Source organism: Stegostoma tigrinum, chromosome 21 (genome assembly GCF_030684315.1).
Source record: "Stegostoma tigrinum isolate sSteTig4 chromosome 21, sSteTig4.hap1, whole genome shotgun sequence".
Taxonomy (NCBI): Eukaryota; Metazoa; Chordata; class Chondrichthyes; order Orectolobiformes; family Stegostomatidae; genus Stegostoma; species Stegostoma tigrinum.
This window is the reverse complement of record NC_081374.1, coordinates 11072418-11093098: the sequence shown is the minus strand read 5'-3', so window position 1 is coordinate 11093098 and position 20681 is coordinate 11072418. Positions and strand designations below refer to the sequence as shown.

At 42.1% G+C, this 20681-nt stretch overlaps 1 protein-coding gene across 3 annotated transcripts in view; it reads left to right on the top strand.

The window, feature by feature from the left end:
- The first annotated feature begins 200 nt into the window (after window positions 1-200).
- The window catches only part of LOC125462956 (transcription factor SOX-13-like), a 178827-nt gene continuing 158346 nt past the window's right edge, over window positions 201-20681 (top strand). For 2 of the 3 annotated variants that reach the window (XM_059653337.1, XM_059653338.1), the window contains exon 1: window positions 201-298. The gene's annotated coding sequence lies outside the window, so the exon portion shown is untranslated. Of the gene's footprint in view, window positions 299-1417; window positions 1461-20681 lie in introns of those variants that run through there. The other variant, XM_048553497.2, reaches the window with a different exon arrangement.

The window sequence follows — 20681 nt, the reverse complement described above, 5'->3', positions numbered from 1 at the left end:
AGCTAGCTGTCGGCCAAAGGGCTGCGGACCTGCCCCTTTAAGTGCCGGCGAGTGGGTTCCGCTGTTGGTTACAATGGAAAGGGAGCCGGGATCGCAAGAAGGCGGCTGCATTCGGGGAGCGTTGCTCTGAACCCCTCCCGCTGACACACTGAGCTGAGTGCTCACGGATCAGGCAGCACTGTCCAACACCCCCCCCCCCCCCTCGCCCCCCCCACCCTCTAGACCCAGAGCCTGGAGCAGACGCCGAGCCACGGGAACAAAAGGACGGAAGAGAGAGAGAGAGAGAGGAGTGTCCGCTGTAAGTGGGGCTGTGAACTCGCGGGGGTCCCAGAAGGGTCGGTGGGTTTACGAGGGGGAAAAGGAAAAGGTGCAATCGGGGCACCTTCAGCAACATTCCAGATTTAAGTGGTCACCTACCTCCTCCCTCCCGTGGGAGAGCGAGAGTCACAGTTCCCCGAAAGTTCTCCCCCACTTTCCTCACCCTCTCTGCGATCCCCAGTACTGGATCCTGAAATCCGTGTACATTTTTATTTTCACTTTCAGTGGTTCATCACTGTATGCTGCTTTAAAGTTCACACTTGCCTCTTCGACAACATCTGCACTTTTTTAAAAAAAACGTAGTATCCTCCCATTATCTCTCCACGTACAGAATGAAGCTGTGTGCTTTTTTTTGTTTCCAGCCGTTTTTCCTTTTTCCCCCCCCCCCTGTTTTTAAACAGTCAACAGTGAATTTTGACTTGAGCGCCGGTCAGTTGCGTTTTAAGGATTTTACTTAAAAGTTAGTCCCTGAAAACTTCTGAGCAATTCTATTTTTCCTTTGGCAAACGCGCACAAACAGGGATTTCACAAGCGGGGCTGGATGTTGGCAAGATCCTATTCAGTCATTTAAAATTGCCAGCGTTTTTTTTCCGAAAAAAGTTACAAACCAGGCGACTGCAAAGAGGGAAAAAAAAAGTTGACAGGACATTTGGCGCCAACATTATCTACGGAAACCAGTTTATTATATATTAAAACTTTCTCCCCCCTCTGTTCGCTTTCTTTCTGTATAAATGGAGCGATTGTTAGTGTGTTAATTCTTGTTGGTCTATTGACAGACCACAGAGTGAGTCTGTTCTATAGCACATTCCAACCTCTGTTTTGAGGTAATATAGGCTTTCAGTCCGGAGCTGTGTGGTACAGAAAGAGTGAACAAGGAGTGTCACTGTATTAATCTTGTCTTGAATGAAATAACTAAGTGATTTCTGATCAAAGCTAGTGACAGAATGAGATGTGAGGATTTCAAGTAATCGTCTTCTATCTGAATTGGCTGCCTTTTATCTTGTCTGTTATCTTATTATTTATATTACTTATATATGCTTCGATCATTAAATTTTCTCCTTGGATCTGATGACCAGACCCTGGTGAACACATTCTCTATAAATTGGCAGCCAGCTTAAATTCTTGAACATACTAGCTTGCAAGTGAGTGGCTTTTTTTTAAAAATCGAAGGGCTTTTATTTAAATTGAGCGATGGTTCCTCTTAAAGCTTGTATTGTCTTTCTGCTTGAGGGACACTGTCATTTCAGATTTAAACTTATGTTTTATTCTGCAGCCAATAACATTGGAGGGGTTTGTGGACAGTATCCTATATTCTTATGTCTGCAGCCCTGCTTAATTCTGCAGATGTACAGCAAATTTGGTTGGATTTAGGCCCAATATTGAAGCATAGATTTTGTCTCTGTACTCTCTCTGTTTATGGGGAGCACGATATTGTGTTTCTGACAATATGCTTTAGCTTTAACATGTATATATGCTGCACCTGAGCTCTTAAGGTCATCAGTGAGTATCAGAATTTGTTTTTATAATGTTGGTAGTGAGTTGTACTTTTTAATTTTGTTCACTGGACAGCCAGAACAAAGAATTCTTGCCAATTACACCATGCATTCAGACAAAGAGTCTTTATAGATTTGCTGAATTAACCACAGTAAAAGCTAATGTGCGGCAAATTGTGGTGCCCAGTGTATTGAACACAAGGACTAAAGCAGTTCATCACACAGTAGGGGCACCTATGGAATCTTCTCAGCCTGACCTGAGAGTGGGGAAGTTCAAGAAGAACTGAGTCCTGGATAGTCACACTAGAATATGAAATACTTTTGTTCTTCTGACGCCAACTTCCCTGTTTATTTTTGGAAAATGTTGATTTTAGAGTCTCAGTCAGCCAGCGTTTTGTTTGTATTGTAAGACTGAGTGGATTCCTTGTCTTGATGTGTAGAAGTGAATCTCTCGTTACCTGTTAAATGTTCCCCAAACACCTCTGAAAACATGTCTCCCTTCCATAGAAACTGAGAAAGGGACATGACTAATTAACTTGTGAAGCAAATTGTACCCATCTCTAAGTTTATGGGTGATTTGGAAAATAAATAAGGTTTGAATTTAAATGTGATTTTTTTTTGCTTTTAATATGCTTTTCTAAGGCGTGAGCTTGCCTATTCAGGACAAGGGTACAGTGGAAGTCAATATTGGATTTAACACATCAAATATTGGATTGTGTACTTTTGAAATGTGGTGTCCACTATAATCAATGTTACGTGTAATGTTCATCACTACTCTTCTACAAATGCAATACTTTTTTGGTCAAAAGTTTGCTGAGAGCAATATAAATTCTGTATTGACGACCTGGGCTCAAGATAGAAGCGCTGTGTACTTTTGTATTATTTAAAAGAAAGGTCTGCAACAGTTTTCTATAGGTTTCCATTTCTGGATATCATTCTCAGCATTATTATTTACTGTTTACACAGGGCTTCTTATCAAGTTCAAATAAAAAAAATACATTTAATCTTTCTAAGCTTCCATTGGATAAATGAATCTCGGTTACAGGCTGATTTTAAAACAGCATCAAGGCCCTTCTTTCAAAATTATGTTTAAATTGAAAGGAAACTAAAAAGATCAATCTGCAAGTGGGGAACTCACTTGTAACCTCCCAAGCAAGAATAACATTCTGTCAGGAAGGCTTTGTTAACTAATCTGAAAAGGCCGTAACTTTTTAATACATTTTAATTCAGTCCCTGTGTAGAGTCTGCTGTTTGCTGCCCTGTCTTGGGGTTTCTTTATTGCGATGTTGTTTTGAAATTCTCTGCCTCGCTGTGAAACCTGTAGATTTTGAGGGTACAAGTATATTATTTGTATAAAAGAAAAGAATTTCTTCAACTCCACAGTTATATTTTCCCCATCAGTGTTGGTGGAACTCAGTTATTCAAATTTACTGCCTTGACAGATAAATTTTTAAGAAGTTGTTGCACAAAAATCACTGTAAACCTACTTTGGGACCGATGGGCCTATTTTTCTGCATTGCTGCTTGCAGCCATATTTTGTTTCAAGGCTGTCATATGATTACTTAGGACTTCTTTTCAGATGTCTGAAAAGACCTCTTTCTCCATTGTGGAAATCAGTAGGTGTTGAAAGACTAGGATAATGGTCGGAAAGGTCATGGAGTAATCTCGCTTCAGCACCGAGAACAATAGGAATAGGAATGCACATTCTGTGCATTTCTGAAAGTGCAATTCTACAAACTGTTGGCGTAGGTGGTTGTGGCATCGGTATCATCCACCTTTTTGAAGCACTGGTCAAATTTGAGACCCAGCAGCATGAGGAATTTTGAGATTCCGTGACAGCTCATTGATTGTCCAGGTCAAAATGTTCTTGGTTTTAATTAATTTTAAAATTGGAAGTTGCATGAACGCTGTGCACGTGTGGAACTGTTGGAAACTACTCTGAAAATGGAGATTGTGATGAGCTTATGTAATGTTTGTATTGGGGACGAGTAGCACTGAATGATGGATTTTTTTTAATTAAAGAGAAGAATCGGAAATGTTCAGGTGGTTAAATGTTTTCACCTGAATTTGTTTAAAATGTTGTCACCTTTCCTGACAAGGTGCTTTATTTTGACAATTGTGGTCAGGCTGTGTAAAGCAACCTTATTTCATCGCGAAGGTTTCTGTGAAGCTGGGGTTGGGAAAAGGATTTTGTAAAAGTGCCCTGATGGAAAATTAGAGATGTCACTGAGCACTGAAATAGGGATAATTTTTATGACAGTTGCTGCATTGAATGTCATCAAAAGACTTATGTGCTGAGGTCAACCCAGGTGTGTGTGTGTGTGTGTGTGTGTGTGTGTGTGTGAGAGAGAGAGAGAGAGAGAGATATGGCTACTCACACTCGGTGCTCCCTGTTTCAGATCCAGGCTTGTGGGTAGGGTTAATTTTTAATAGAAGTATTCATCTTAATGAAATTAATTGGTACTTTTATGAGGTAATTTGGATTGAGGGATTTAGGCTTTGCCTAATTTGGTGGTGAGGGTACTGGTCAGGCTGGAACTTTAGGTGGAGGGGAGGGGGAAGAGTGGTTTGTAATATCTGTAGTACAATGTGTAGGGAAAAACCATACCAGAAAAGGGACAGAGAGTGGGTCAGCGTGAAGGCCTTTCAGAATAGCAAGACACCGCAGGTTGGCTATTGGAGTGGAAAAAGAACATGTCAGTGCCTGGTATCACTAGAAAATTGATGGAAGATTTGATGACATTACAAAGCAGTATAGTGAAGTGGGTTTTTGGTTATCACTGAGAGTTGGCTGTATGGGACTGACTTACCATGCTGGTAGTTTAATATTGAAAAACACTATCATGTCAAGCGAAGCACTGAAGGACTTGTTGCTATCTGGCAGAGTTACTATCCTATACATTGTATACAGTGGCATCCTGTTTTCTGTGGCCAGGTATCTAGTGATCAGCACACCTCCTGACACTCTGACAAGAAGCCACTTTATTCTGGGTAACCATTAGGCTCACTCAGCCCTAGCATTGCTGCTTTTGTGTGATTTATAAAGCGTCCCACCATGTCAGCAAGTTCTGCCTCGTCCCCATCTGATTTAAACAGTGTTACAGATGATCAGTTGAATTAATCACAAACTATGTAAGGGAGAACTTCAAAGAGATCTTGCCAACACTTGGGATTTTATTTAGTCCGTTTTGTTGGTTGGTAAGTAAGGTGGGGTTTGGTTGAGTGGTGGTCGGTAGGGTAAGGATTTAAGGGTAGATTTGGTTTGATTTCCAACTTGCATTTCACTGTCTGATATCAGCTCTCTTGGTTCAAAGTGATCTTTTACATTGAAAACCAGTTTTAGAGAAGTTAACATTTTGAGTGGGTTTTGTTTCCATAGAGTGAGGGAGGGTCATCTTTGAGTTTGGTTTAGATACTTTGTAGATGCAATTGAACTTTGTGGTTCTCAATACATGTTGTAAATTCACTGAATTATGATGCCTTTTTAACTCTCATAATTGTTCCCAGTTTTGTTTCAGAGTAATCTCCTAAGTGTTGGGGCCACAAAAATGACATTTGTTTAAACAAATTATAACAAGACTGGAACGTGTAGTTGTTTGTGACTAGGAGCCCAAGTTTGGTTGTGTCCATTACCATTTGCAACTCAAAACAGTTCTTTAATTTTTTCGATATAGACTGGAAAGAATAAGCTGCAGAATCTAAAAGTTGGGTGTAATTATTTATTCCCAGCTCGTTCTTGGGCACTCCTCTTTATAGAGTTTGCCTTATCAGAGTATTCCAATGAGGGCTGAGGGAGTGAGTTGCACTTTTGATTTAAAAGGGGAAAAGAACACTCCCTTTGGGATCTACCTGTTGGAGATAAAAGTGAGCTGTGAATTTGGGTTTTGTACTTATTTTGCAAAAGGGGCTCCCTGCTTGCATCAGGTATCATGGTGATATTGTTAGTGTTGGCTCGGCCTGCTCAGAGCTGTGTGGCTGTCGAAGAGAGTCCCATTCAAAGTTTAAATGATAGGATTGCTCCCCTTTTTCTGCAGTTAAAGCCGTACGTGCAAAGAACACGCAGTGTAACATTATTGTTTGACGGAAGCAATGTGGAGCGGACAAAAGGAGCCGTCCACACTTTGAGCCCATGCGTTTCTATTATTTATACGATGTCCGATATAGCCTCTTATCAGCAGCGTTCATTTCCCTTCTGTTATTTAATGATTCTCGCGAACCTTTTCTTCCTCCTCCTTTTCTCTTTGAAATCAGACAGGAACGGTGATGGGAGCAAACTGCAGCAGTTGTACACACTGAGATTGGAAGGTCCAGCATGTTGGTCAGCAGTGTGCGTGACCCAGTCGGAAACAATTCAGGAGACTTCATTTTGAACGGCGATGGTGTGTGTGATGAGCTTTTTGTAAATCAATCAAAAATGTCCAGTTTCCCTCTTTGCAAATAGTGGTTGAGGGGCCTGCGAGGCCTCTTCCAGGGATGCCTAACCTGAAGAAGTTGCCCTCTTCCCTCCGCTTGGCCCGAAACGTCAGCTTTCCTGCTCCTAAAACGCTGCTTGGCCTGCTGTGTTCATCCAGCTCTACACCTTGTTATCTCCCGTTCAGAGAATATTCTTGTTTCTTCTTCAGGATAGGTGGTACAGCAGTGACGCTCACTTGTCAGTGTTTCATTCTGTGGTGTGTGATGTGTATCCTGGTGAAATTTTGTGGGCAGGAATTCTCCGCTGGACGTTGGGCTGATTGTGGAACATTTGGGGGAATAAAAATCATATTTTTGCAAGCAGAGAGTTTTAAAACTCCTGTTGTGTTAGTCGGTGAAAAGGGGAGGACAGTGTGTCCATGATTTTTGGTCTAGTGGCAACACTGCTCAGAGCTTGGATTCTGGTTTTTGAGATTCCTCTAAGCTGGGGCTGGAAAAGGTTGAATTTTTATTTTTATTAATTCTTGGGATGTGGGTGTTGCTGGCTGGGCCAATGTTTATTACCCATTCCCTGATTGCTGGCAGTGAAGAGTCAACTGTGAGTGGCATGTAGGCCAGACCCAGGTAAGGATGGCAGATTTCCTTTTTCTAAAAGGCAATACAAGATGATTAGAGGATTAGATAGGGTGGACAGTGGGAGTCTTTTTCCGAGGATCATGACATCAGCTTGTACAAGGGGACTTAGCTACAAATTGAGGGGGGAAGGATTTAAGACAGATGTCAGAGGCAGGTTCTTTACTCGGAGAGTGGTAAGGGCGTGGAACGTCCTGCCTGCCAATGTAGCTAACTCAGCCACATGAGGGGCATTTAAACAGTCCTTGGATAATCATATGGATAATGATGGGATAGTGTAGGGGGAGGGGCTTAGATTAGTTCACAGGTCGGTGTAACATCGAGAGCCAAAGGGCCTGCTCTGCGCTACGTTCAATGTTCTATGTAGTGATTCCAGGATGGGTTGTTCCCGAGAATGGTCTCATGTTCACTAATAGATGACTCTTGATTCCAAATGTTTCAGTGAATTTAAATTCCACCATCTGCCATGATGGGTTTCGAACCTCGGTCCCCTGACCCTTACCTGATTTTCTAGATTAATAGTCTAGCCATAATACCAATAGGCCACCAGCTTCCACTTGTGAGCAAATTTAGTTCTGCTCAGGCCACAGGAGGCAATGACCTAGTAATATTGTTGCTAGGCTGTTAATCTAGAGACCCAGGTAATGTTCCAGGGACTTGGGCTGAAATCCCACTGCAGCATATGGTGGGGATTGTAGGAACTGCCGACGCTGGAGAATCTGAGATAACAAGGCGTACAGCTGGATGAACACAGCAAGCCAAGCAGCATCAGAGGAGCAGGAAAGCTGACTTTTCGGCTCTGGACCCTTCTTCATTTTCTGAAGAAGGGTCCAGACCCGAAACGTAAGCTGTGCTGCTTGGCCTGCTGTGTTCATCCAGCTCTACACCTTGTTATTGCAGCATATGGTGGAATTTGACACAATAAAAATCTGGAACTAAAAGTGCCTAATGATGACTGTTAACCCTTGTTTGAGCCTATATGGCTCACTAATGCCTGTTAGGAAGGGAAACTGCCTTCCTTATCTCGTCTGGCCAACAGACCCGCATCAATATGGTTGTTTCCTAACTGTCCTGTGGGCAATAAATGTTGGATGTTAGTCCAGCCAGCAAGGCCAATATCCCACAAGTGTGTTTATGTTTAAAAAAAATTCTCCGTAATGCATTGAAGGGAAGGGTGGCATTGTGAAAATTTGATTAACTTCCCTCTTATCTTGACCTCAGTTTGTGTTTATGAGAGGCCAAGGGCAGCCAGCCAGTGATGGTGTGCATGAAATTGTCATTATTGTTTTGGGGGAAAAAAATTCCATCTAGTTCACTAATGTCCCTTTTAGGGAAGGAAATCAGTCATCACCTACCTGGTCTGGCCTACATGTGACTGCAGACCCACATCAGGTTGACTCCTGACTGCTCTCTGAGATGATCTCTAACAAGCCTCCCCGTGACAAATGGGCAACAGTGCCTGGTGTGGGTCGCAATCCAAGCATTGGATTAAATAACAATAGAAAAGACTTCTGATTCTTGGTGGTCTGAATCAGTATCGAATAAGTGGTCTCTCTCTCTTTAGCCATTGTATAAATAACAATAATTGTACTTCTATGATACAGGATTAAATAAATTCAACAACTATCCTTAGATAGCAAACCCACAACCACTTCCATGTTTTCTGATGAAGGGTCTAGGCCCGAAACATCAGCTTTTGTGCTCCTAAGATGCTTCTTGGCCTGCAGTGTTCATCCAGCTCCACACTTTGTTATCACCACTTCCATTTAGACAATCAAGAGCAGTAGGTATGTGGGAACACCACCCCCTGCAAGTTCCTCTCCAAGCCACTCCCCATTCTGACTTGGAAATATGTCGCCGTTCCTTCAGTGTCACGAGGTCAAAATCCTAGAATTCTCTGCCTGGCAGCATTGCGGGTTTACCTACATCAGATGGACTTTGGCCCGTCAACTCTGTCCTGCTAAGGATCCAGTTTTGTAGTGTATGATTCTGTGACTGCAGGGGTTCAGGAGAGCAGCTCACCACCACATTCTCAAGGGGAACTATGGACAGGAGCTAAATGCTGACCCTGCCAGCAACACCCTGGTCTAGCAAGTGAATAAAAACAAAATAATTTCTCTTCACCCTCCTGTGTGACATTGATTGCATGTATTGGGGATGCTTGCTATAGCCATTGTGTATGTTTGCGATGTATCTGCATGTGCCCTGACACATCTAGCTGCTGATACTTTGCATAAGGGGCATCTTTTTGCCTGAAACATAGTTGTTCTAAGAGGAAATGATATGCGGCATTTTGCGCCATTTAAAGTTTTGATGCTGTTTGAGGTGCTTTGAATAAGCCCCTAACTGCAGCTCTGAATGTTTTGTTTTTTGTTTATGTACATTGACACCTAAAGCTAGACTTGTACTTAATTCATTCTCTTTCCCAACCTGTGCCCTTAGTTTTTCATTTTTGGCCAGCTAGTGGGGTCAGTTGTTAGTTAAATGTACTGCTGTGTTAGGGGAGATCTGGTCTTGTAGAATCCATAGAAACTGGACAAATTGGCATTTGCCATTTCTCTTTGAATCAAGAGGCATCCGTTACATTTTTTTTGTTGATTTGAACTGTGGTGGTTGTGTTGTATAGCATGATAAAGAAAGTAAACATTAGCTTGGTTACTAGGTGCAGGATGAATTGTTGGAATATGGGAATATTTCATTACCAGGTGGTGCTGAGGCACTTTTTTTTTAAATTGGATAAGCCTTTGGGATGTTGGATTGACAGTTTTGGAGATAGGCTGATGCAGTGGGCTTGAATCTTGATTTAAAAATGATAAGGACTGTGGCAATATGCTGAATGGTCTCCATCTGTTCTGTGATCTCCCCTGGATCTGATAATGACCCTGGAATCCAAATGGTCCAGTTAGTATTTTCTACTGATAATGGGAACTGCAGATGCTGGAGATTCCAAGATAATAAAATGTGAGGCTGGATGAACACAGCAGGCCAAGCAGCATCTCAGGAGCACAAAAGCTGACGTTTCGGGCCTAGACCCTTCATCAGAGAGGAAGAGATGCACTTGTGAAGATCAGCTTAAAGACAGATTCTTGTTAAACACAACATTATAACCCAGCAAGAATGCTGCAAGTCTTCTCAACTGCCTTAGAAAGGTCTCAAAAGGATGTTCCCATCTAAATGGCTAAATGCTGCTACAACACAAGGAAGGTGCAGGAGAAAAAGGCTAATATTTCTGCTTCAACCCTGAGAAATACTGAGATTCAATACTGATGAAGGGTCTAGGCCCGAAACGTCAGCTTTTGTGCTCCTGAGATGCTGCTTGGCCTGCTGTGTTCATCCAGCCTCACATTTTATTATCTTAGTATTTTCTACTGTTGCTTTTATTCAAATGTTGTTCCTACACCCCAAGTGTGTTTGCTCTTATAATGTTTGGCCATTTATTAATGGCTAATTTTGCACTCTGTAGTATTGAATCTCAGTATTTCTCAGGGTTGAAGCAGAAATATTAGCCTTTTTCTCCTGCACCTTCCTTGTGTTGTAGCAGCATTTAGCCATTTAGATGGGAACATCCTTTTGAGACCTTTCTAAGGCAGTTGAGAAGACTTGCAGCATTCTTGCTGGGTTATAATGTTGTGTTTAACAAGAATCTGTCTTTAAGCTGATCTTCACAAGTGCATCTCTTCAAACTTGCTCTGTTTTGAGATTTGGAATTTGTGTTCAGACTAAATGTAAATGTTTCTTTGATTACTTCTAATTACTTCTAATTACTCTTAACTTGGATTATCTAACGTCCTCCTAACATCACAGCTTTAATGACCTACTTACCCACAGTTTAATTCCTCCTAAATTGGCAACCTCCCCGATGTAGAAAGGAAAGGATTCAGGTACATGGTGTCACCACCACTTCTGAGGTTCCCAGAAATCCGACATGGGCATGTGTCACCTTGTTCCTTTCCTACATCAGAATCTTGGAATTCACGTCCCTGAAAGCTTTGCATAAGTGCCTTCGCCACATAGATGGCCCACCACAGCTTTATCAACAGCAGCTGGAGATGGCAAAGAACAAGCTCCGAGGTGTAGCTGCTCTTGCGACGTAGGAAATCTGGTCGCAAAGTTGTGCGCTGCATTGGCTGCAAACAATGCAATAATGAGCAGATAAATGAGGGATTAGTATCGGTGAGGGCTCCTCTTTGAATCTTTTACAACTATGTGGTAGGCAGATGGGGCCTTGGCTTAATCTCTGTAACACAGTGCCGCCAACAGTGCAGCGTTGTGTCAGTGCTACAGTGGAGTCTTAGCATTGATCCATTTGTGCTCTATTTCTGGAAATGAGACTCGAACCCAGAATGCTGTGACTCGGATGTGAATGTGCTACCTTCTAAGCCATGGCTAAGGTCTTGAGGAAGTGGAGATAATGTGTGCCTAATAGGAATTGACCTGGACTTGGTCTGTCTTGTACCTCTGTCTTCTGGAGCTGGATTATCAGAGTTTATTTTTTTGGCCTCTTTGAAGTTTACAGTGGCTCATTGACCATGCCACCCGAAATCCCTCAGAATCTTCACTTCCAATGTTACAGCTCTGAAGGGTATTATGGCAAAAGTACAACAAAAGCTACTGTCCACTTTTTGTTTGCAGTAACTAAGTGGCTGAGCTTCATTTAGTTTGAGCATAGGGAGGATATCCGCTTTGTATCTTTCTGTTAGCAAAGCAAATGTCTTTGTCTCCACCAGTGAATCGAGAGATACTTGTTGTATTTACCTATGCTCTGTAACCACTGAAACCAGGGTGTGTTGAAAGATACTATTCTATAGAGATAAGTAAGTAATGAAGTGCCAAAGCAGCTGTTTGGTGCTAAATATGAGCCAATACTGTTTGTGACAAACCACAGGTGAGAGTTACATGTAGAATTTCTCAGTTGCAAGTCAGGAATTCCAGGTTATGGATAGTGGCCAATTCTCCAGGATGAAGATTGAAACCTGAGTTTCAAAATGCTCCAGTGCTGTAGTGATTTTGGGCTGCGCTTGTAGAACTCATTTTTTGTGAAATGCTTATTAATGTCCTCTGTCCAGAATGTCCTCTGAAGACGTTGTGTAGTCTTAATGTTGTTTTACTCCAGAAGATGGTGAGTGTGAGCTTCAATATTTAAGCATCGGAAGGTGCGAGATTCCACTGTGTAAAGAAGGGAAGTCAGTATTAAGAAAATTGGGCACTTTGCTTAAATTTGCCATTGCTCAAGAGAACATTAATAGAGTTTGGATTACTCAAATTAGAAGTGCCCAGGTTTACTGTTTGCTCAGACACTTTGATGTGCTACACATCCCCATCTTCCAACCTCTTGCATTAGGCAAAAGATACAGAAGCTGGAACACATGCACCCACAGGTTCAAGAACAGCTTCTTCCCTGCTGAATGGAAATTAAAGATGTCTAATCTAATTCTGACCTTGCTTTTGTGCACCTCCTGTGCAGTTGTAACCTTGCATACTTTGCTCTATCTAAGCACCCATGCTCTGTACACCCTTGTTTGCTATGATCTGCCTGTACTGCTTGCGAAATAAAGCTTTTCAGTGTACTTGGGCACATGTGACAACAATACATCAAATCAAAATCGATTGTTAATGGTGTGAAAGTCAGATGGCGGATTTGGAACAATGAAAATAAGCTCCAAGATATTGGTAGGATGAAGACAATGGGAAGGACAAAATGGGCTATGACCTGGGACTTCCATTCTTCTGTATCATTTGTTAAAATCTTTAAACATAGAATTTATGAAGTTTATAAGACATTCCTTCAATCTAAAAGTGAAGTGAAAGGGGTCACATGAGCTATTGAGGTCTGCTGACTGTAAACTTAGCTGCTTTTAGTTTTGAAGATCAAATTGCAGGGGGGCGGGGTTTAGGTTTGTTATTGTTTGTTTTACTTGGAAGATGGTGCAAGGTATTTAGGTTTGGAGGCACTGGCAGCAGTGTCTGAGTTCACTGAGTAGATGTTGAGCCTTCCATGATCCCAGAAAGCTGTTGAAAATATCAAGTTGTGAACAGTTTTGCTGTAAACAGTCCACTGACTTCAAAGGTACGAGATTAGTTGGTATCAACATTAGGTAATCAGCATTTCTACTTGATGCAAGGAAAATATGTTTCACGTAGCCGTGGGAAGAGAGAGCCATATTTAGGATTTAGTCACATGCTTCTATTTAGATAAGTGACTGTCACACACAGGCTGTAGTTCGTGCAGTTAGCAAAGAGAAGAGACTAGGCTTTGAAATGCTATAGCCAGATGCAGAAAAGGAAGTGGTATCTACAGGCAGCTATGTAAGGACTCCAGCAGATTCATCCTGACCATGGTTGCAAGGGAACACAGGGCAGGTTTTACTGCTGGAAATAGGATTTAGGAAATTATCTAGAAATTATAGGAAGCGCCAGGAGGTGATCACTTAAAAATACTATTCAACAAATCTGAGAAATATGAATCCATTGGAAGTCGAGAACAATTCTAGACTATTTGCTGTAAAGAATGTGATTCGTTGGACAGTATGTTGGGTGATGATTGTAAAAGTGGAACATTCCATTCTGTTACTTAATTTCTCTCTGTAGGAAACTCATTTTAAGATTTATTCAATCGTACTTTTTAAAATTTGTTACAGTAAATGTCTTAAGTGAATTTGTTATTCTTTTAGCTACTAATTGCAAGCTGACTATTTTAAACTTCAGTCTCATCAGAGATCACAACGGATTTTAAAAGAAGTGCTTATTTTCAGTAAAGAGTTTGATTTTTGTTCAGAGGAAAGGTTTGAAGCAGTAGAACTTGGTCACACTCTGTCCATCTTCACTTCTCATGACTGTTTATACAGATGAGTGCTTACAATAGCATTTGAATGAGGAGGTTCTGCCTTTTTGAATTCTGGAGAAGTGAGTGAATTGGTAAGGACTTGGGTATAATGAGGTACTTTTGGGATATGCGATGTCTGATTCTTCATTCCGGGTGCAGGTATGAAGAAGGTGAAATCCGCCGGAATCGGATCTGGGGCACAGGTGCATCTGTGCAACAGAGTCACGTCACCACTACCTACCTGGGCAATTAGCGTATGAATTCTTGTGGGAACAGAGGACAATACCCACAATGGTTGGGTATGAAGCAAGCCAACTCCAAAACAACATGAAGGCAATGAATATGAATCAGCCGTTTGTTAAAGGATTGGAGCAATAACGAAAAAGCTCTTTTTATCTCCAACAATCAGAATAAATTGTGGCTGCAATTATGCAAATAGTGTGATTGAAGGTGGGGGTGGCGTTAATTTGCATTTGTGATTTATTAATTTGTACATTTTGCACCTTCCACCTGCAATTGACAGGGGCACATTGCACATTTAAAAAAAAATTCTGTGGCTTTATGTGGGACAGTTGCAAATTTGGGTTAAGCTATTTGGCTTTGGTGTCTGATTTCAGCTCAGGTGCTTGGTAACCCTTGTTTAATTCTGTTGGCTGGAGCATAAGAATGGGTGCACCCCTTTTGCACCTCCCTGTTCTACCATCCAATTAGGTCATGACTGATCTGTATCTTAATCCCATTGACCCAGCTTTGCCTCATTTCCAGAAGTTCACTTTGAAAGCATAATTGAACCAACATCCTGGGAGCGATTTCCAGATCTGTACAGTTCTCTGCCTGGGAAACAGGATCTCCAATTTCACTATTAAATGGCCAAGCATGAATTTAAGAAAACCTTCCCCTTTTTTGTGCTGGATTTCTCCCATCAGACAAGTTGCCCTGTTGCCGTATTGCTTCTATTTATTTTTCATTGTGTAGAACTAAACTCAAAGTGAGTATAACCTCCCAACCTGCCCTTGGAGTCAGCTGAGACTAGCTTGACTTGTCTGCTGGTGGATCGTTCTTATTTCATATTACGCCCTATGAGATAATCTGTGGAAAAAGTACAACTATGCAGGACTCCGATGAGACCATACTTGGAGTTGTGTCTGCCTCTTTTGGTCATTTAAGGAAGAATGTAGTGTATTGGAGGTAGTAGAAAGAAGGTTCTCCCAGCTGTTTTCTAAGATGAAGAGTCTATCTTGTGAGCAAAGATTGAGCAGGTTGGGCTTCTACTCGCTGGAGTTTAGATGGATGGGGGTGTGGGGGCGCTTGGTGCCTTTCGTTAAAATCTCGACGCTGAGCAAGTTTGATGCTGAGAGGATGTTTCTTCTTGTTCGGGTTCAGTTGAGGCTTCACTTATGATGAAACATCCGGCAGTTTTTGGTCTCACACTTGTACGCGTGTGACTACTGGGAATGAAGATTTGCCTAAATGTGACCTCTTATTTCCTGAAATTGTCATCATTCACACCAAGGCTTGTTCATTTGTCATGCTGCATTAAGTTACGTACTTTGATTCCTGCTCTGGCTGCAAAATTTTGTTCATTGGTTTCGAATCCCTTTTATAGTCTAGTCCTTCTCCAGTCCAAAACTTTCCTCTGACTGTTCTTAAATTTTCTGGTCTCTGTGCTCATCCAATTCTGTTTACTTATGCATCCCTAAGTTCCTTCTCTGTGGCATTTGCAGCTAGTTGCCTTGGCATTAAGATCTTTTTAATTACCTTCCTGAACCCTTTTTTTGTCTGTCTCTGCCTCGCGCTCTCTCTGCCTCGCGCTCTCTCTGCCTCGCGCTCTCTCTGCCTCGCGCTCTCTCTGCCTCGCGCTCTCTCTGCCTCGCGCTCTCTCTGCCTCGCGCTCTCTCTGCCTCGCGCTCTCTCTGCCTCGCGCTCTCCTCCATTAAAACTCTTGTTAAAACCTTGTTTGAAAAGCTACCTGCCTTAATATCAAGCCCTTTCCCCCAGGGTGGGGGAATCCAAAACTAGAGAGCATAGGTTTAAGGGGAGAAGGGAAAGATTTAAGAGACCTAAGGGGCAACTTTTTCACATGGAGGGTCGTGTGTGTGTGTGGAATGAATTTCCAGAGGAAGTGGTGGAGGTTGGTACAATTACAACTTTTAAAAGGCATCTGGATGGGTACATGAATTGAATGGGTTTATGAGGGATATGGGCCAAATGCCGGCAAATGGGTCTAGATTAATATATTATATCTCATTGGCGTTGACGAGTTGGACTGAAGGGTCTGTTTCTTTACTGTGCAGCTCTGTGACTATATCTTGTAGTTTGCTGTCCAACTTTGTTGGATAATGCTTTTGTAAAGCATCTTGGGTCATCTCACTGTGTTAAAGTCTCTGTATAAATGCATCACTTTATTTTTGAAGTATGTTATTCGTTCCCTGTGATCTAGGTCCTGCGTGCTTTTGGTACTTGAAAGGCAGCTGGCAGTGGCATTGATTTGGAAAGCCTTCTGCTTGGACTAAAGCTCCTTGATGGATGTTTAACATTAAATGAAAGAACTTCTTCGTAAGCAAAGTGAAGGTGATCGTTTGGCTGGGACTTTCTCACCTGGCAATGTCTGTCTCCGCAAACCCCTTCCCAGAGGCAATGCCTTAAAATTGGGAATTCCACGTGGAGTGGGTATGGCTTGCCAGCTGAAAGAATTCAGAAGCTGTCGGGTGCAGTATATGGCAGGTCAGAGGTCATGCCCAGTGCTCCCCTTTTTGTCGTGGGGATAAAAATAAGCATTAAAACAAAAACCAGCTGTCTAGCCCCTCACACATCCCCCATTGCTCTCCTGTATCCTTCATGCCAACCCAAGTCCTCCCACAATCATCCCTTTGCCTTGCACTTAGAAGACCAACTAACCTGGAATCCACCATGGGCGTACCACAGGAACCATGCTGAGATTAAATAAAACTCTAAGTATCTATAGAGACAAAAAAACTGCAGATGCTGGAATCCAAGGTAGACAAACAGGAGGCTGGAAGAACACAGCAGACCAGGCAGCATCTGAAGGAAAGGAGCAGTCAATGTTTCTTTACTCCAGAAGCTGCCTGGCTTGCTGTGTTCTTTCAGCCTCCTGTTTGTCTATATTTAAATATCCATAGATGAATTTGCTGTCTTTAAATATGGCTCTTGTTGGTTTTAAAAAATATTGCATTTAACAGCCTATAAAAAGAAACATTTCAGTTCATAGTTCCACATTGAAGAGGTTACAATTATTTGTAGCCTTCAATCAAACAATGAATTGACAGATACCCCACTGTGATAATGTAGTGAAATCCGTTATATAGCACTATATTTTTCTAATGAGACCCTGTAGCAGATGGAGAAAGATTAAGCACTGGTTTCTTTAAGACTGCAGACATGGTTTTTTTTCACCCCTTTAGACAGGAGATTAAGTGCCTGTGGAGGTGGAGGAACACAGCGGGTCAGGCAGCATCAGAGGAGGAGGAAAGTTGACATTTTGGGTCGGGACTCTTAATCAGAACCTGACCCGAAACATTGACTTCCCTGACCTTCTGTGTGCCTTCAGCCCCACACTGTATTGACTCTGATTCCAACATCTGCAGTTCTTGCTATCTCCAAGATTAAATGCCTTGCAGTTTTCTTGACAGTTCCAAAGAAAGTGATGCTTGCAATGAGTTCATGCATTTGTATCTACTTAGAATAATTCCAAAAGACAGCTTGCCTCTCCCAAAAGGTGGCCATCCTGTCCAGGAATGTATCCAAACATTCCACTACCTTTACAAGAAACACAAGCGTAGATCTGCTCCTACAATGTCTAAGGTGTGCAAATCAGGTTTTAGACATTCCACTAGCACCATTCAGACTGGTCTAAGGCAGATACCTTAACTTGTGCAGGTGACTCCACGATCCATGGCTGTACAAATGCAACTGACTCTATCCTTCTCCTCTGTGGAAATTGTTGTTAGACATAGAATATTACAGCACAGTACAGGCCCTTCGGCCCTCGATGTTGTGCCAACCTGTCATACCGATCTCAAGCCCAGCTAACCTACACTATTCCATGTACGTCCATATGCTTATCCAATGACGACTTAAACGTACCTCAAGTTGGCGAATCTACTACCGTTGCAGGCAAAGCATTCCATTCCCTTACTACTCTCTGAGTAAAGAAACTACCTCTGACATCTGTCCGATATCTTTCACCCCTCAATTTAAAGCTGTGCCCCCTCGTGCTCGCCGTCACCATCCTAGGAAAAAGGCTCTCTCTATCCACCCTATCTAACCCTCTGATTATTTTATATGTTTCAATTGAGTCACCTCTCAACCTTCTTCTCTCTAATGAAAACAGCTTCAAGTCCCTCAGCCTTTCCTCGTAAGACCTTCCCTCCATACCAGGCAACATCCTAGTAAATCTCCTCTGCACCCTTTCCAAAGCTTCCACATCCGTCTTAGAATGAGGTGACCAGAACTGTACGCAATACTCCAAGTGCGGCCGCAGAGTCTTGTACAGCTGCAGCATAATCTCTTGGTTCCGGAACTCGCTCCCTCTATTAATAAAAGCTAAAACACTGTATGCCTTCTTAACAGCCCTGTCAACCTGGGTGGCAACTTTCAAGGATCTGTGTACATGGACACCGAGATCTCTCTGCTCATCTACACTGCTAAGAATCTTACCATTAGCACTGTACTTTGCCTTCTGGTTACTCCTACCAAAGTGCATCACCTCACACTTGTCTGCATTAAACTCCATTTGCCACCTCTCAGCCTAGCTCTACAGCTTAGCTATGACACTCTGCAACGTACAGCATCCTTCGTCACTATCCACAACTCCACCGACTTTAGTGTAGTCTACAAATTTACTAACCCATCCTTCTACGCCCTCATTCAGGTCATTTATAAGAATGACAAACAGCAGTGGACCCAACACCGACCCTTGCGGTACACCACTAGTAACTGGTCTCCAGGATGAACATTTCCCATCAACTACCACCCTCTGTCTTCTTTCAGCAAACCAATTTCTGATCCAAACTGCTATATCTCCCACAATTCCATTCCTCCGCATTTCGTACAATAGCCTATTGTGGGGAACCTTATCGAACGCTTTGCTGAAATCCATACACAGCACATCAACCGGTTTACTCTCATCTACCTGTTTGGTCACCTTCTCAAAAGAACTCAATAAAGGTTTGTGAGGCATGACCTTCCCTTCACAAAACCGTGCTGACTAGCCCTAATCAATTTATTCTTTTCCAGATGATTATAAATCCTATCCCTTATAACCTTTTCCAACACTTCAACAACTGAGGTAAGGCTCACAGGTCTATAATTACCAGGGTTGTCTCGACTCCCCTTCTTGAACAGGGGAACCACATTTGCTATCCTCCAGTCATCTGGCACTATTCCTGTAGACAATGATGAGTTAAAGATCAATGCCAAAGGCTCGGCAATCTCCTCCCTGGCTTCCCAGAGGATTACTCCCATCCGGCCCAGGGGACTCATCTATCTTCACCTTCTGAAGGATTTCTAATACCTCTTCCGTGTGAACCTCAATCCCACCTAGTCTAGTAGCCTGTATCTCAGTAGTCTCCTCGACAACATTGTCGTTTTCTAGAGTGATCTGTGTTCATGCATAAGAGAAGTCCAATGAATCAAGCAAGGTTAAACTGAACCTTAAAATGCACGAAAGTTCATGGAATTATTCAAAACAAAGAAACACAAAGTCTGCTGTACCTGCTTTTAATATTATATTAAAGCTCAGGTACAACACTGAGCAACATATTTAGAGTTGAGTTACATGAAAAAAATCATATGCTTGCTTTTTCTCTCCACCTATGAGAGTTTGGAGAATAAATAACAAACTCACTGACAATCCATAATTAAACTAGAAAGTACATCCTACAGACTTATTTCTTCCCCGATTAGGTGTTTCAAGCCGAATGTAGAGTACCCAACCACTTTTCCAACAAAAAGCAAGGAACTTAAACTTCTAAATTTTCCGATCTAGACAACAGAAACACTATAATAGATGTACAAATCGCTTTCTGATGAATAAATCTAAGATACTGCAAATGGTGCTATGCAATGAACTAGTGAACCATACAAATAAACCAACAGCTGAGGAATATAAACCTAAACTTCTATAAATTCTTATGAACTGCTTTCCTAGCCAGTTTAACATAAAATTGTCAAAATTTAAAAAAATGAAGAACTGTAGGAAAGCTATAATCTTCTTTTCGGGTTTAGGTTTCGTTCACCAAAATAACAGATTTATGCCTTGACTGCTATTCAACCTACGTTAATTCATGACACAATGTGATAAAGTATGTACATGGTAAGCACATTACATCCATTGGCTCTGCTTAATCGACCCTACTAGTTAGAAACAAATAATTCCTAGCAAGTTCATTCCCTAGGACATTGACAGGCAGATAGGGCAGCAGAGTGGTTCGCACTGCTGTCTCAACACTAGCGACCCGGATTCGGTTCCACCCTCGGGCGACTGTCTGTGTGGAGTTTACACATTCTCCCAGTGTCTGCGTGGGTTTCCTCCGGTTGCTCTGGTTTCCTCCCACAGTCCAGATGCACAGGCTAGGGGGATTGGCCATGCTAAATTGCCCATAATATTCAGGGGTATGTTGGTTAGGTGGGTTACAGGGAAATGGGGAAGGAACATGGGTCTGGGTGGGATGCTCAGAGTCAGTGTGGACTCGTTGGGCCGAAAGGCCTGTTTCTCACTGTACAGATTCTATGATTGTATTTGATCGATATTTGGAACTGGGTTTACTTCTATGTAAAATTAGTTGGTCAAGTTTTATTCCAATTATTTACAAAACCTCAACACACATTGTGAACAGTTATTCTCAGCTTGTACCCCATTGGCTGTGAATACTGGCTTATGAGAGGATGAAACGTTGAGTCTGTAAATCATTGGAGTTTAGATGAAAAAGGCAACCTTATTCCCACACCCAGGATTTTCAGTGAACCTCCTCTGAATTGTT